Here is a 14,490-nt window from a genome sequence, read left to right as displayed (position 1 = left end):
AAACTTTATATAAAAATTATAGCTATTGACGAGACCTACAACTTTATAGTTAATATTTTTTTATTTGAAGTCATATAGATGCTCAAATAATCATCCAAATATTTATATGGAAAAAATTAAAAGAATAAATTACCCTATAACCATTAAGTAAAATTGTGAGGTGAGAAGGCAAGTAAGCTTCGTGTGAGAGGTGAGGTGGTAGGTTTGACTCCCACAAACTTTTTAGGCGTGTAATTTACTATGTTCAACGAATCAACTCTCACAGAAGCCACGGTGGGTTCATCACAAGTCACAAAAGCCGCATATATTCATTCGTCGAGTGTCTTCCGGTCCAAAAAATATCAAATTTAGAACCGACTATTACTATCAAATCGTAATACAAACTTATAATGATAACTCTATTAATATCGGTTCCAAAACCGATAGTGATACCACATAATATCACTACTGATTATAAAATTAATTGTGATGATCTTTTCTATAGTAGAGTGATCTTGCATATATACTAATTAGTTATACTTGCCTTATCTATTTATTATTATTTTTTAGCGATCGAAGCTTGATAGCGAATTGTGCGAATGTGATTGATGAGAAATCTAGGGAAAAGAGAAGGGATGGAATTAGCTAGTGTTCATTATATTTGGCGGTTCAGATCAGAGATAAGTGCATGCACATACATTTTTCTGCTGGAAACTGATGATCGATAGCGCTAGCTAGTATATATAGAGGAGACAAATAAATTGGATTTAATTAAGCACTTAATTATGCACAATATTTTTTATTAATAAGCTTGCAAAGATGGAAGCATGCATATTCATGTTCTGATTGTACTCCCTAGTTTTAGTGTCTCAGTTCCATTATTAGTAGTGGTACTACGTACTTTGATGCATGATCAGTCTTTTAAGCTCTTGCTACTTACTATCAGACAAATTAGTAAGATAGTCTATATTAATAGTGTGGTTAATCTCGTTCTAATATTTTATCACGATAATCTTTGATTAATTAAATTTTATATGAACTATTTATTTAGATATCTGATTTTTATAATAATTTGATTTTTTCTAAGACTATAGTAATTTTGTGATATTAATAACGAACATAATAGCTTGTGTGTGTGTATATACAAAAGATGGCATGTTAATTCGAGTTTAACTTGATGACACTTAGTGCGAGTCATCAGTCGTTAAAGCTAGCTATATAAGTAATCGAGCACTGCTGCTTGAAGACGATGATAACTGCACAGGGCACCATGAATAATTTTTGCAAGCGTTGATGGTTGCACGCCACAGCACCCCAATGTGACAATGGAATCTCCAGCTATACTTAAACTCCTCACGCCACTCAAGTGCTACATGCATTATCTAATCTAAGTATACGTCAAAATTAAAGTTACTACTACCAAACTCTACAACTTAAAAAGTCTATAATGAATCCCATGTCCACTTAAATCCCAGACCTATCCTCGGTCCCATGCCCACCCCTGAATTCTCCATTCTCGTGCACGTGCTACCCCCGTTCCCGTTCCATTCCACGCCGATAGGTGGACCCCAAATCGTTCCGCGTTCTACCTGCAAACGTTGCTCCACGCACGATCTCTCCTCTCATAATTCCTCGCTAGTCGTAACAAACCCGCTCGCCTGATCACACCCATCCCCCTCCCTTACTGCTGCTCCACGCATCCCCGAGCGGTCGCACTACCTCTTCCATTGCGCTGAACTACGCGTCATCGTCCCCCTCACCGGTCCTTCTCCACATTGCATGTGCCGCCAACGCCGCCCTCCCTTACCCGATCTTTCTACACGTGACCCCAACATGTCTAGAAATCATGAAACTAATTACATTTTCACTGTCAAATCTCAATTTCGTCACTCGGTTTGTTCATATCCACCAACCCATGCGGCTGTGCGTCTGAGCCCTAGGAGAATGAGGGGGACACCATGTTGCTACCATCACGCGCTTTCTTGTCGCGCCAGGAGGCCAAAGATGTATTGCGTTGTGCTGGCGTTGAGCATGATGAAGTGCATGAGCGGATCCAGACGAATCAAGAAGGTGGCGGTGTCTTCAGATCCAGCTTGGTGGCACGGACGCTAGGAAGATGGGCACCGAGCACATCCAGCGTGTGAAGAGGCTCGACACGGGTGACAGTTGGTTGTTGCTCCGCGCAACTTCTTTTCCTCGTCGGCATCATCACCCTTGCCATCCTCCACATTGGACAGTGGGACCGACTCCTTGGCACCTTGGCTTCACAACTGCGATGGGTGTCATGGATGCAGGCAACGAGGCCGCGTTGGGGAGTCATCTACTGCTGCAATGCCACCACCGACATCTTCAAGGTATACTAATTTGAGAGCCTCGCAACGTCCCCGTAAGCTATTAGGAATACTAGGCCTTCACCACCGCTGCTATGCTCATTGAGCCCCTTGGTTTCTGCACCACTGGCGGCAAGAAGATCCACATGATGGAGCTCTGTGCGTTCGTTGGCCAAGTTGGTGCCAAGATGTCAGGACCCCGAACCCGGGTTCCCCTGTGCCTCCTGTATCAGTCCCTGGATCAAGTAGCTGATACGCACAGAATTCAACAGAATGATATCAAATACATACTTCGAATACAAATAAGTAAAATAAATACCTGAAAAGAGAAAAGATGGTCTGATGGACAAGAATCCATAGCAGACCAGCCAGGCAGAAGAGCCTACAGCGCAGCGGAGCGAAACGACGATGCAACCCAATGCCACAGGCAACTCGGGTGCAGACGCGACCTTAGACTTCTTCTCTTCGACTTCATCTGGGTTGAGGTTGATCTCCAACGCAACAATCTGAAAGCAACAAGACTGAGTACGGAAGGTACTCAACAAGTCCTAGACTACTTCAAGGGGGTTGATAGATGCATAATGAATATTTCAAGGATAAGGCTTTACGGCATAGTTTTAAGCGTAAAGCAGGTTTTATGCAGGTATCCAGTTATATTCTCCACCGTTAACCTTTTGAAATAAATGTAGCAAAGCTTTTGAAAACAACTGCAGGCATCCTCTGTTGGTACTGAGTATCACCTTAAGTCCCCAACGCATTAGAAGGTAACCTGATAACAAAGCTTTCAAAACGGTTTAGAAGTAAAACAGTTCAGGCATCTTCTGTTGGTACTGAGTATCACCTCAAGTCCCCAACGTATTAGAAGGTGACCTGATAACAAAGCTTTTAAAACGGTTTAGAAGTAAAACGGTTCAGGCATCCTCTGTTGGTACTGAGTATCACCTCAAGTCCCCAACGTATTAGAAGGTGACCTGATAGCAAAGCTGTCGAAATAGTTTTAAAACCAAAACCAAGGTAACAAGTTGTATCTGGGGGTTTTCAGTCCTGGGAGGGGCTATACCTCACTCCGCAGTCCCTTTTATCACATCTGGTGTACCTCTAGTACCACACAGCTTCTGGCGGAGTGCGCCAGGAACCACATCACACGGACATCTAGTCCACACACTCACGCATCAAGACACACGCACCCTGAGTCTAGTCAAGCGTGACCATGCCTTCGCATGTCCATGACCGCGGACACGGCTATTCGAATAGGTTTACACTCTGCAGAGGTTGTACAGCTTTACCCATGCGATATGCTCAGCCTCCATCCGTTGCAAGGGGAGGAGCGAATCATACCGAGACCTTTCCAACACCTTCCCTGCCGGGCTTTTCCACGACGCACGTCAAAGACCAGAGCTGTATGTTCCGAAGGCCAGCATCCCTTTTTAAGCCTAAGTCGGTACCTGAAACTCCAAACAGCCGACAGGATAGTCACTTGACTGCTCGTTGCTCTCAGCCTCCTGGTATTATGCCCAACCCAGTCTGGTGAAGGGAGAAGTCAAGTCCTGCCCATACATGACGTATTGTTGCACGGGGTGGCTAAGCATGACGGCGCAAGACTCGGTCCTTAAGCGGCCGGGCTAGGCATCTTCCTGGGCAATGAATACCACCATGTAACTCAAGCCCCCAAGAGCATCCTCCCCGGAGGACCACTCTACCTGTCCGCGCCAAAACAGTTTTCACCCATTTTTACACATCACCTTCCATGTCCCACCCGACATCAAGGATTTCACCACAATCACGGAATTCACAACCATCAAGGAATCATGGTATATGAGTTATTGTTGATAACAGTAAATCTTGTCTCCGAAGAGAAGTGTTTTAAAAGCAATATCTCCGAGGAGACGTATTTTAAAAGCGACATCTCCGAGGAGATGTATTCAATCCTAAGCATGCTAGATATCAAGACGTCGTCCATCGTTAATATATTAAACAACAGGTATTCTTAGGGTGATATGTATTCTGGATGATGACATGTATGGCATGGCAGTGTTGATAGGGTTAACTACTACAAATAGTTTGAAAGAAAATGCAATATATAGCACATACGATAATAAGTTCGATTTTAGTTGATCATGTATATTATTTGAAAATATAGGTTCAATATGATCAAGGAAATAGGACTTGCCTTCTTGAAGGGTCAATCCACGACTGGTCTTGTCTCTTGAGTTTCCCGGGGTTCTTCTTCATCGCTAGATCTTGCCTTCAGTTCCTTCCTCACGTTCTTGCTTTGAACCTTGACTTCAAGTCTACGCATATTAACGACAAAAAGCGCACAACGACTAAGCAATTGAACACCAGAACAAAACCAAGAAATGCCAAAATGGAAGAAAAACAACGGAGAAAACGACGGAAGCTAAACCTAGCAGAAGACGATCGGCAACTCTAATCAACACGAAGCTAGTACACAGAGAAAAACAGGATAATCTAGCGAAGCTAGGATAAGCTGATAACCTAGTTGTTTTATCAACTTAAGAGAAAACCTGAACAAATCATGATTAACTAGGTGAACTCTTATTAGATTAACTGTCGAAGGACGACAGCTAGGGATTCTACGTGTAGGTGAGTGCACGTGTACATGCATGAATATACGTGTAATACTTACGTTTATATGTATGTGAGCATGTATACATATATACGTAAGTATAACTCTAGACGATTATATATGCTTAAGTGTGGAGATTAAATATTCTAATCTATAGCACTAAAACATGGTCGTTTAGCAACTAACCTTAATTATCTAGTGTTGTTTAATTACCACACTAATTAAGTTATACTCTAATGCTATCATAAAAGCATACAAGCAATTAATTAAATAATTAGATTAATCTAAAAACTACCTTTAACTCATATGATGATTAATCTACACTTAAGCGAGATTAATATAAGCAACTTAAACATGATTATATCTCAAACACATTTATGGAATTATCTAAACTCGACTTTATTTGTTAAAGGAGAAAATCTAAATCTAGATTAAACACGACGACACGAATTAAATACCGGATGAGAAAATAAACGAACTCCAAAATTTACAAGATTTGGCATGGAGGTAGATTATGATTTTAGAGGAATATCAGCAAAAGAATCGCTGAAATCGGAGTTGAAACGGATGAATTACGGACGTCGGAAGATTTACCGAAAAGGATAATTCCTGGAAAAAGAGAGGGAGCACTATTTCGCGAACTCGGTCTATGGACTTTGTGGGCCGGAGGGCGGTTGTGAGGTGGGTGCACCATAGACCGGGCTGTGGGCTGGTGCGGTGGGATCGGTTCATGAGCCGGTTGACTCGGCGGACCGGAGTTGGGCGCGGCTGTGTGGTCCACCATGGACCGGCTCGGGTGGACTGGCCCGTGGGGCCCACATACCGGTGAGAGGGGGGGCACCAAAGGATAAGGCCAGCCGGGCTTCCCCTGTGCGGGCGTGAGACTCAGAGAAGAGAGAGAGACCGGAGAAAGGAGAGAGAGCGCGGCGGGATAGCGCGCACGGCGCGAAGGAGAGCGCCGGAGGGAAGTGGTCGGTCGGAGAGAAGAGGGAGGCGGCGGTGGAACTCGCCGGCGGAGGAGGGGCGGAGCTTGGCGAGGCAGGAGGCGGCACGGCGCACGCAGGCGGCGGCTGTGCGACGGAGGTGCGACGCGGGAGGCGCGGCCGAGGCGGCAGCGCGCGCGGCGGCTCGGCCACGGCTCAGAGCCGGGCAGGCACAACAGCACGACTGTGATGGGGAAAGAGAAGAGGAGAGGGGGTGCTGCTCACCGGGAGCACTGCACGGTGCATCGACGGCCGGAGGTGGCGGCGCTGTGTGAGCGGCTCGACGCCATGGCGGGCCCGGTTCGGCGGCTTTGCGGTCGGGCAGAACAGGAAGGCGGGCCGGGGCGACAGCTCGATGACACGCGCACGGCTGGGTGGCGACGGCTCAGCTCGCTCAGCAACGAGCACGGCGACGGTTAGCAGGGTGGCTCGGCGCGACATCGCAGCTGAGTGGCACGGCGTAGCGATGACAGCACGGCTGCGCGCGGATGAACAACGGCGCGGTGGAGTATACGGCGGCGCATGTGCGGACCAGCTCAGCGGCAGCGGTGGCAAGACGGTGCCACGGCGGAGGAATGCGCGGGCGCAGGGGAAGGGAGCTCGGTGGGGTGCCTGTGTGTATGTATGCATGTTTGTGTGTATGTATGCTTGTGCCTGTGTGGGGAAGAGGAGGAGAGCTCCGTGTGCTTGCAGGGAGAGGAGAACGCCGACGGTGTGCTGCTGTGTGGTGTATGTATGGAGGTGTGATTGCTTGCAGGTGAAGCAAGGAGAGGAGGAGGGGAATTCGGTTTTGGCTTGCTCGGTGGAGATCAGGGAGAGATGGCCAGTGCAGAGCATGGGCTGCTGATGCCCGGCGCAGAGCATGGGCTGCTAATTTGGTCGGTGATCACACAGAGAGGACAGAGGGATGGGCTGAGAGAGAAGGAGAGATGAGAGAGAGACAACAGTGAGATGAGAGAAAGAGAGATATTTGTGTATGAATATTGATTCAAATAAATATATTGATTTGCAAAAGATGTATTTGAATTTGTAAATGAAATATGTGATAATTCAAATAGATGTATTTGAATTGTATTTGTATTTGCAAGGATTCAAATTGAATAATTTGAATTGGTAATAGGATTTGGAAATATTCAAATTGAGATTGAGTGATTCAATTTGAATGCAATCGAATCGAAATGGATTGGTGATAATTCAAAATGAGTTTGAATTGTAAATGGATTTGAGATATATAGGATTAAACTCAAATAGGAGTATTCGAATATGAGTTTGGCATTAATTCAAATAAGGGTATTTGAATTAGGAGAAAGATTCATACTTGAAGCTTCGGGATTTGAGTTAGGAAATTGACGAGAAGAACTAAAATGTATTCGAATTGAGGAACTTTAAATTCGAATCGCCACACAAAGAACCATAAGAACAATAAACCAAAATGCATATGCTCAATTTATACAACGATTAATTCAGAAATTAACTTAATGATCTTTGGAATACTTAGCCAAAATAATATATTTGAATATATACATACAAGTATATATACATCAAATATATACTTCCTTGATTTTATACTGGTTTAATAATTAGAAAAAGTTTTAATTTAGAGCGAATTTTGCTATATCTTTATATGCTAAAATTCAGGGTGTTACACAAGACCTCCTGAAAGCTTCTCTTATTAGGTTAATATGATTGCTTGCTTTCACTGCTTCAACTCGGTTTGGGTCGAGGAGGAATCATTTACTAGGGATGAAATTGCATGTTTTTAATAACCACGAGATGAGCCCTAGCCATATATACTGTGACAGGGACAACATCATTTACTCCTGCATTGAGGGCATTGAGCATGCTGGCTGCGGTAGCCTCCCTGTCTACAGGTAACGCAAATGCAATTGAATTGCTTCAATGGCGGCTCAATTGAAGTGGTAGAAATCAATAATCTGCGAATATTTTTAGGTTTAATTAATGTGGTTACTTCTATTAGGAACTATAGTTGCTCACGGCTGACGAAGGGAGGACCTGTTGCCTTCACAACCTGGAGTATCTGGAGTAACACGATGTTGATGTTTTAGGCGGTCATGTGGTTGTTGGTGACACAGATGAAGAAGAAGAAGCAATTGGCGTACTACCTGTTTGTGTGCAGCTAGGCACCCAATCTGTGACTTCCCCCACCAAATAAACGACATGCACAACAGGCACCACACATGCTACTGCCAACATTGGAGGTTTTTGGTAGGCCTCTGCCCTAGCCGACGACCACTGAGATCAGTTTGAAAGGCAAGGAATAGCAATTAGCATACCAATAACTTGACCATTTAATGGTAACAAAATATTTCTATACGATTTAGCCAGAGCTCATTCATTTGTAGTACTAACTTGTAGATTTTCAAAATAATGTACATATATATACCGGCACTTATTGATCCACAATTTTTATGTGCAGGATACTTATTGTCAACTGCGATATTTTGGTGATGTACATATCGGAGCTCACATGACCAATCCACGAAGCTGGTAAAATCATCACTACAACAAACTAATCAGGTGCATTCCATAATGTGTTGATGTCTATCGAAAGTGATGAGTGATCACCAATGTGTTTGCTGAGATGCATCACTAATAGTTGTGATTCGGTAGATGTAAAAACATTCCAATGACATATAATTAAGTGGCTTTATTTCTATTAATTTAATGACACTTAATTGTTATGTGCTAATGATGAAGTTGGTTGTCTATCAAATATTATAGTTTCCTATATGTGACTTTGAATTATGAGTTTTCAAGGTCGGTATCTAGAATTCTAGAATCTATATTCAAGCTGCGGAATTGAGGGCCAGGCTTTCACATTTGGATTATGGAAAAACTACTTATCTTTCACCATATCTATATTGACAAAATGGTCGTAATTGACACGAGGCATCAAGTTTTTCTTCTTCAGCGGAAGAGGGACATGGCAACATCCCCATTACATTGAACGAAAAACTATCTTTTCATGCACAAGTATCTCTTTTCCACAATTACTATCTGGTTTCCTATTTGAAGCCAGCAGGCAAGTACCCTGTGGAGTGAGATGATCCGTTGACATGTTGCTTTACACCCACTTACTTCAATAGGCCACTCCTGATGTCATATGCCGCCAGCCTACATTACTATTCCATGATGCTTGTTTATCTAGAGTAGCACCCTTAAAAAGTCCTTTGAGGGCTCTTCCATGGTTCATGGGACGCAGATAACCTGTATGAAATGAAAATAACACCATGTGATTACTAATTGTAAGAGCATTGAAGATAGAGTTTCTAATTTCAATAACATCGCATAATTTCTGATTGTAAGAGTTTTATCATAGAGAGGTATAAAAATCAACAATCTTGAGTCAATTCAATGAATAGAATAACCTGGTATGTTGTAGTGCCACTTGTCACAAGATGAGATGGTAGATGTACCGCCGATTAAAGGGTGTGTTGCCATGCCTGTTGAAGGGCATTGCCACACGAGTATTATTTTATGAAATTTTTTTAGCTCCAATTGCAACGCATGAATATTTAAAGTTTTATATAAAGCAAGTAGAAAAAACACAAAGAAATCGACCACAGACAAATTAAAGCTAGGAGTTGAACACTTACGCGTTGTAATGTACAACAATTGTATTCATCCATGAAAATTATTTCTCAATTGTTGTTAGTTGTACTTGCCGAACGATACGTAACGTACGTACATGTTAATATATATATATATAGCCAGGGGTGTGGGCTTGAGCCCCTACCCTGAAAACACTCCAGAGAGCCCCTTTAAGATTTTTTTGATAGACTAGTTACGTGCCCGTGCGTTGCAATGGGAACTGAATATTTTTACGATATACCATGTGTAAGAAGGAAAAATACAGAAATTTCTCATAGCTGCAAGGATCACCAAAAGAAGGGAGAACTTGAACCCAGATGGTGGCTTAGCTGGGAAAATCTTTTGCGTTGTATGTCCCATGGGATTTCTTGTATTGATCAGTGCAATATACATGCAGTAGTATGTTGGCCATGGCCCGGTTTGGCACACAGCCTTTAGCTTCTGCTTCTCAGAAAAGCTGATAAGCTGATGAGCTGAAACAAACGCGAAACTTATTGTTGGCTTATGGCTTCTCTGATAAGCTGGTTTCTGGTGAAATGAATTAAAAGCTGATAAGCAGCTGATAAGCTGGTTGAGGGCGGCTTTTCTGAAAAGCTGGTGTGCTGAGAAGCTAAAAATTAAACTCATAAGTTAACCGCTTTTCTCAGAAACCATAAGCAGCTTTTCAGAAAAAACTCGTAAGTTTCAGTTGTGCCAAACAGGGCCAATGCCTAGGTAGTTGCAAACCTTAAGGATATGACATAAATGTTGGCCATGGATGTGTATGTGCAAACCTGTTGTAGTGGATAGTGTGATGCATGCTTTGGTCATCTGTTGTCTTCTAAAATTTGCAATTTTTCCTGAAATGTATATATGTTGCAATGAGTACACATATGAATGAAATCTGAAATGACCATAACACAAAGAATATCACAATGAATATATGTTGCAATGAGTGACCGCATAAGTGATTTCATAATGGAAGCATCACATTGTATGGCCAGTAAGTGATTTCACAATGGAAGCATCACATAGTATGACCAGAGAAGTGATTTCAGAAGCAGATCAAGCTATTTGCTGCATATTCAAAGCCAGTTTATCATTTCTTGAAAAAAGAGTGCTTCGTTGCGGCTGTTTTGTAGTCTAACTATCAAGCATCCCTGTTGTTCTCCAATGCTTCAATAACAGCTTAAGATCCTCAAAGAAGACATAAGATGCAAACAGGTTAACAAAACCAGAGATATGGTATATACATTTTCCTCTTCTAATAGTCAGCTTTTCAACAAGAAACACATAACCAAACTGATACAATAGTCTTGCTATCAAAATACAAGAGAGTGCATATATCAGATCGGTAAAGTAAGTGATGTCCAAGAACATTAAGAACTTATACATTGATTGATTTCAATTTTCTCTCTTTAAATATAATATCCCAGGTAGTCATTATCATAAACATCATCCAAGGAAGTTCAATGTCACTGATTTCAGGGAAAGTATGGTATGCTTATTTTTAACATACCTTTCCCACAAAGATAAAACCAGTTTGACCAGTGGGAAGATGATCGCAGTGTCCCATGAATATGCATATCCCATGACCTACATATAGCCCATGGGGGAAAAATATCATTTAGCGGTTTCCCCCAAAAAGAAGAGTTCTAAACCAATATTAGATACTTCTTGACTTCAGTTCAAGCTAATTTTTAATTTATAATGGGCCAATCAATTCCAGTTTTATGCATAGAAGAAGGAAGCTTTTGGAAAAACACACACCATTGTAGACATGCTGCTGATCTGTTCCTGCATGTTCGTCTCTATGGCCGCGCGCAGGAGACCATCTTCGCTACGGCTTCGGATCCAATGGCTCCTTCAAAATCAATGTGTAGAACAGATTAATAGTCAATGCCATGCAACCAAAAAAAAAGTATCATCAAAGTATGAACAAGGCACAAGCACAAATTTCACCAAAAGAAACATTTCTATGTAAGTAGCAGCATGTTTACCCAATAATTTCCCATTTCAGTATCAAATGTAGTACATCTAATTCAACTTCCACACAATACTTGCGTTGAGGCAATTGGACCACACAATCGACGGTGCAACACATCACAAAACTTTAAGGGCATCATACTTAGCTTAAATCAAAGCATACCATAGGTTATACAATCACCAGGCATTACTTGTTAATTAAGATCAAGCCAGGAAAACCTCCCAACAATCTCTACACAATGATTTTTTATGAAAGAGCTAAAAAAGGTCTATGAAAATGGTAATGTTGCAAATTATCATGTACTTAACAAGAGAAATTGGAATTGCTAGAAACACCACTTACCACCAAACTGATCTAGGTCCTCAATGCAAACAATGTGATGCTTCCATTATAAAATCACTTATACGTTTTTATCAATGTACGAACACAAACATAAGATACAAGACTTTCATACTAATGCTTACTTGGATCTCTCCTCTTTGCTCACATCATGACATCTCATCTTCTCCCACAGTTTCGTTAGTTCCTGCCAGTATTTAGGTGTAATCGGTAAAAAAGATAATCGAGTTGGTAAATTTATGATTTTACTGTCACCATAAACATCAGTCAAGGTTCAAGCACTCATGAATATTGGGGATCAAGTAGGGTTATGGAGGCAACATCTCAATTCCAACAATCAAACTCAAGTTTGGATATAACACATTATAGTCCAAAGAGTAGCATCTCCTTATTCAACAAATGAGTAGTCACCCAGAATCTGATTTTGGAAATGAAATTCCTAGACATATAAACATATACAGGTCGACATGTTGAGATAAATACCATTCTACCAATGGATTGATAGATTATAATGCAAGTTATGTTACAGTTCGCAGCAAAAGGGCTACTACTCGAATTGTACACTAACCTAAAAAAAGCTGCTGCAAACCCCAAACTCGAAGATAGGGTTAAAAAAACAGCACTACAGTACCTTCTCAAGGCTGTAATTCGGCTTCCTTTTCATCTTCCTCGACTCCGACATGTCCTGTTATTAATCGCACCATCCAATTTCAGCTCAAACACAACAGCCTCAATCGAAGCCCACACTCTGACGATTCTAATACAAAGCAAGCACGCAGCGATACCTTGGCCACCAAGCGCTTCTTCTTGGCGGTAACCGGCCGCTTCTTTAGTGCCATAGCCTCACCGGTGCCGCCATGGACCACGTGGCCGGCAGGGTGCTTCTTCCGCTTTGCACTGGCCCCTCCTGCCTTACCATGCGACGGAGGTGGCTTGCGATTCCCTCCGCGTGCTCGCGCTTGCGCTTCCTCGGGTTCTGGAGGTCACCGCCACCGACCATCGCATGCTGCTCGCTGCTCTGAGGCGACCCGACGATCAGAGGAAGAGAACCAGATCGCATCAATTGCATCTGAGATTCCGCAGCTTGTCCTCCACCGAGAGCACCTTCGGGAGCTGCAATCAGGCGCCGCCTTAGGGCAAACCGAGAGAAATGTGAGGCAGGCGGAAAAGAGAGGAGAGGAGAGATCCACACGTTGCCGGAGTTCCTCTCAAGGAGGCCGGACAGGATAGCCCGAGTCTGCACGTCCTGCCACAACCTGTGATGGAACCAAGAGAGGGATCAGGAATCCTGGGGCGTCCGGGATTGGGATCTGTGCGGGGGGGGGGGGGGGCGTATCGGCCGGCGTCGTAGAGCCAGGCGAGGGAGGAGAGGAAGGCCATGATGAGCGGGGCCCTGCCTGCAGCGGTGGAGGAGGTGGAGGACGGAGGCTTGACGCGGCGGTTCTCGCGACGCATGGCGCTGGCCAGCGTCTCCATGGTGGCGGCGTGGAAGAGAGGCGACTGCGGCGGCGTAGGAGAGGGATTAGGATCGATCTCTTGGGTGCGGGGCAACGGAATGGTGCAGGGGGCGATGGACCACGGCGGAGAGCGGAACAGGATGCGAGCGGGCGAGATCGGACGACGATGGAGTGTCCGTTCGTCCGACTGGGGGGCAGACGGACGAATTCTCTAGCTCCTTTTTAAGTAGTAGAGAAGAGTAAGAAGAAGAAGGAAATAAAAAAAGAAGAAATAAGAAAAAGGGAAAAGGAGGAGAGGGAAGAAGAGGATGAAGAAATTGAGCCTCTTATAGGGTTTTGGATGCGCCACTATTTTTAGCTACATGTTTTTCTTTTAATAACGCATGCATGTTTATTTTATATTCTCTTCGAGTTCTTCCAGTGATAATATCGATGAGGGATCGTTGAATATCATCTCATGTTCTAACTTTTTTGTCTGTCTACTCTCCGTACTTGTTTCGTCGACCTAGAGCCTGGGATAGAGAAGAATTACGGTACAAAGTGCAAGCTGTTGGGAAGAGAGAAATGTGCAAAGTGCGACCTAGCTAGAATCCGGCCTATTGTTATTATTTTTCACCACTGGAGCAGTTGGGCCTGTACTTTCTCCGGCCCACAGAAACAGTGATCGATCGATCATGCTCATGCATGATCAGCAGCAGCACCTGATGCATGCGTCTCTCTCGCTCTATCTCTAGCTATCACATTTATTGCACCTCTCTCTCTTCATCGCAAGCTGAAACCAAAACAAAAACAAAAATGTGACATTGGTTGCAGACTTCAGTGCCGCGCTGCCTGCGCGCGCGCGCCTCGAAAAAATATTAAGTCTAAATTTTATTAGAAGAAAGATGTAAATACTAAAACTAGCAGATCTATTATGAACTTCATATAAACAAACATAATTTTAAGAAAATTGAGTGCACAACATGGGTGATGAAGACGAGCTTTCGCGAGGTTGATCTGATTGATATCGCAGAAACAGCACCCCGAACATAGTTAACATCGAGAAAGTAGTTGACATCGATAACATGGAGGAAGTAGTCAAAACGAGAACGCAGTAGACGTTAAAGTCACCGAGCGGTCACACCTGGTGCTACCCCAAAACTTGATTGCTGTCTCGTATAGATTTCTCAGATATCGCGCTCTCCTCCTCCTCGTTGCACACTGAGAGAGAGGACGATAAGGCTTGACAATGTAACAG

The 14,490-nt window shown here is 43.3% G+C and overlaps 2 long non-coding RNA genes across 2 annotated transcripts; both read right to left on the bottom strand.

Moving 5' to 3' along the window:
- Positions 1-10,131: 10,131 nt before the first annotated feature.
- On the bottom strand, positions 10,132-11,355 carry LOC133920317 (uncharacterized). Its single transcript, XR_009910086.1, has 3 exons — positions 11,241-11,355; positions 10,990-11,066; positions 10,132-10,330 (listed from the first exon to the last, which is right to left on the bottom strand). It is a non-coding gene; the product is annotated as an uncharacterized LOC133920317 (long non-coding RNA).
- Positions 11,356-11,357: 2 nt separating this feature from the next.
- LOC133920315 (uncharacterized) lies at positions 11,358-13,428 on the bottom strand. Its single transcript, XR_009910085.1, has 4 exons — positions 12,989-13,428; positions 12,582-12,909; positions 12,428-12,481; positions 11,358-11,983 (listed from the first exon to the last, which is right to left on the bottom strand). It is a non-coding gene; the product is annotated as an uncharacterized LOC133920315 (long non-coding RNA).
- Between the last annotated feature and the right edge of the window lie 1,062 nt (positions 13,429-14,490).

Source organism: Phragmites australis, chromosome 6 (assembly GCF_958298935.1).
Source record: "Phragmites australis chromosome 6, lpPhrAust1.1, whole genome shotgun sequence".
NCBI classification, from domain to species: domain Eukaryota; kingdom Viridiplantae; phylum Streptophyta; class Magnoliopsida; order Poales; family Poaceae; genus Phragmites; species Phragmites australis.
This window is presented reverse-complemented; position numbering and strand designations above follow the sequence as displayed.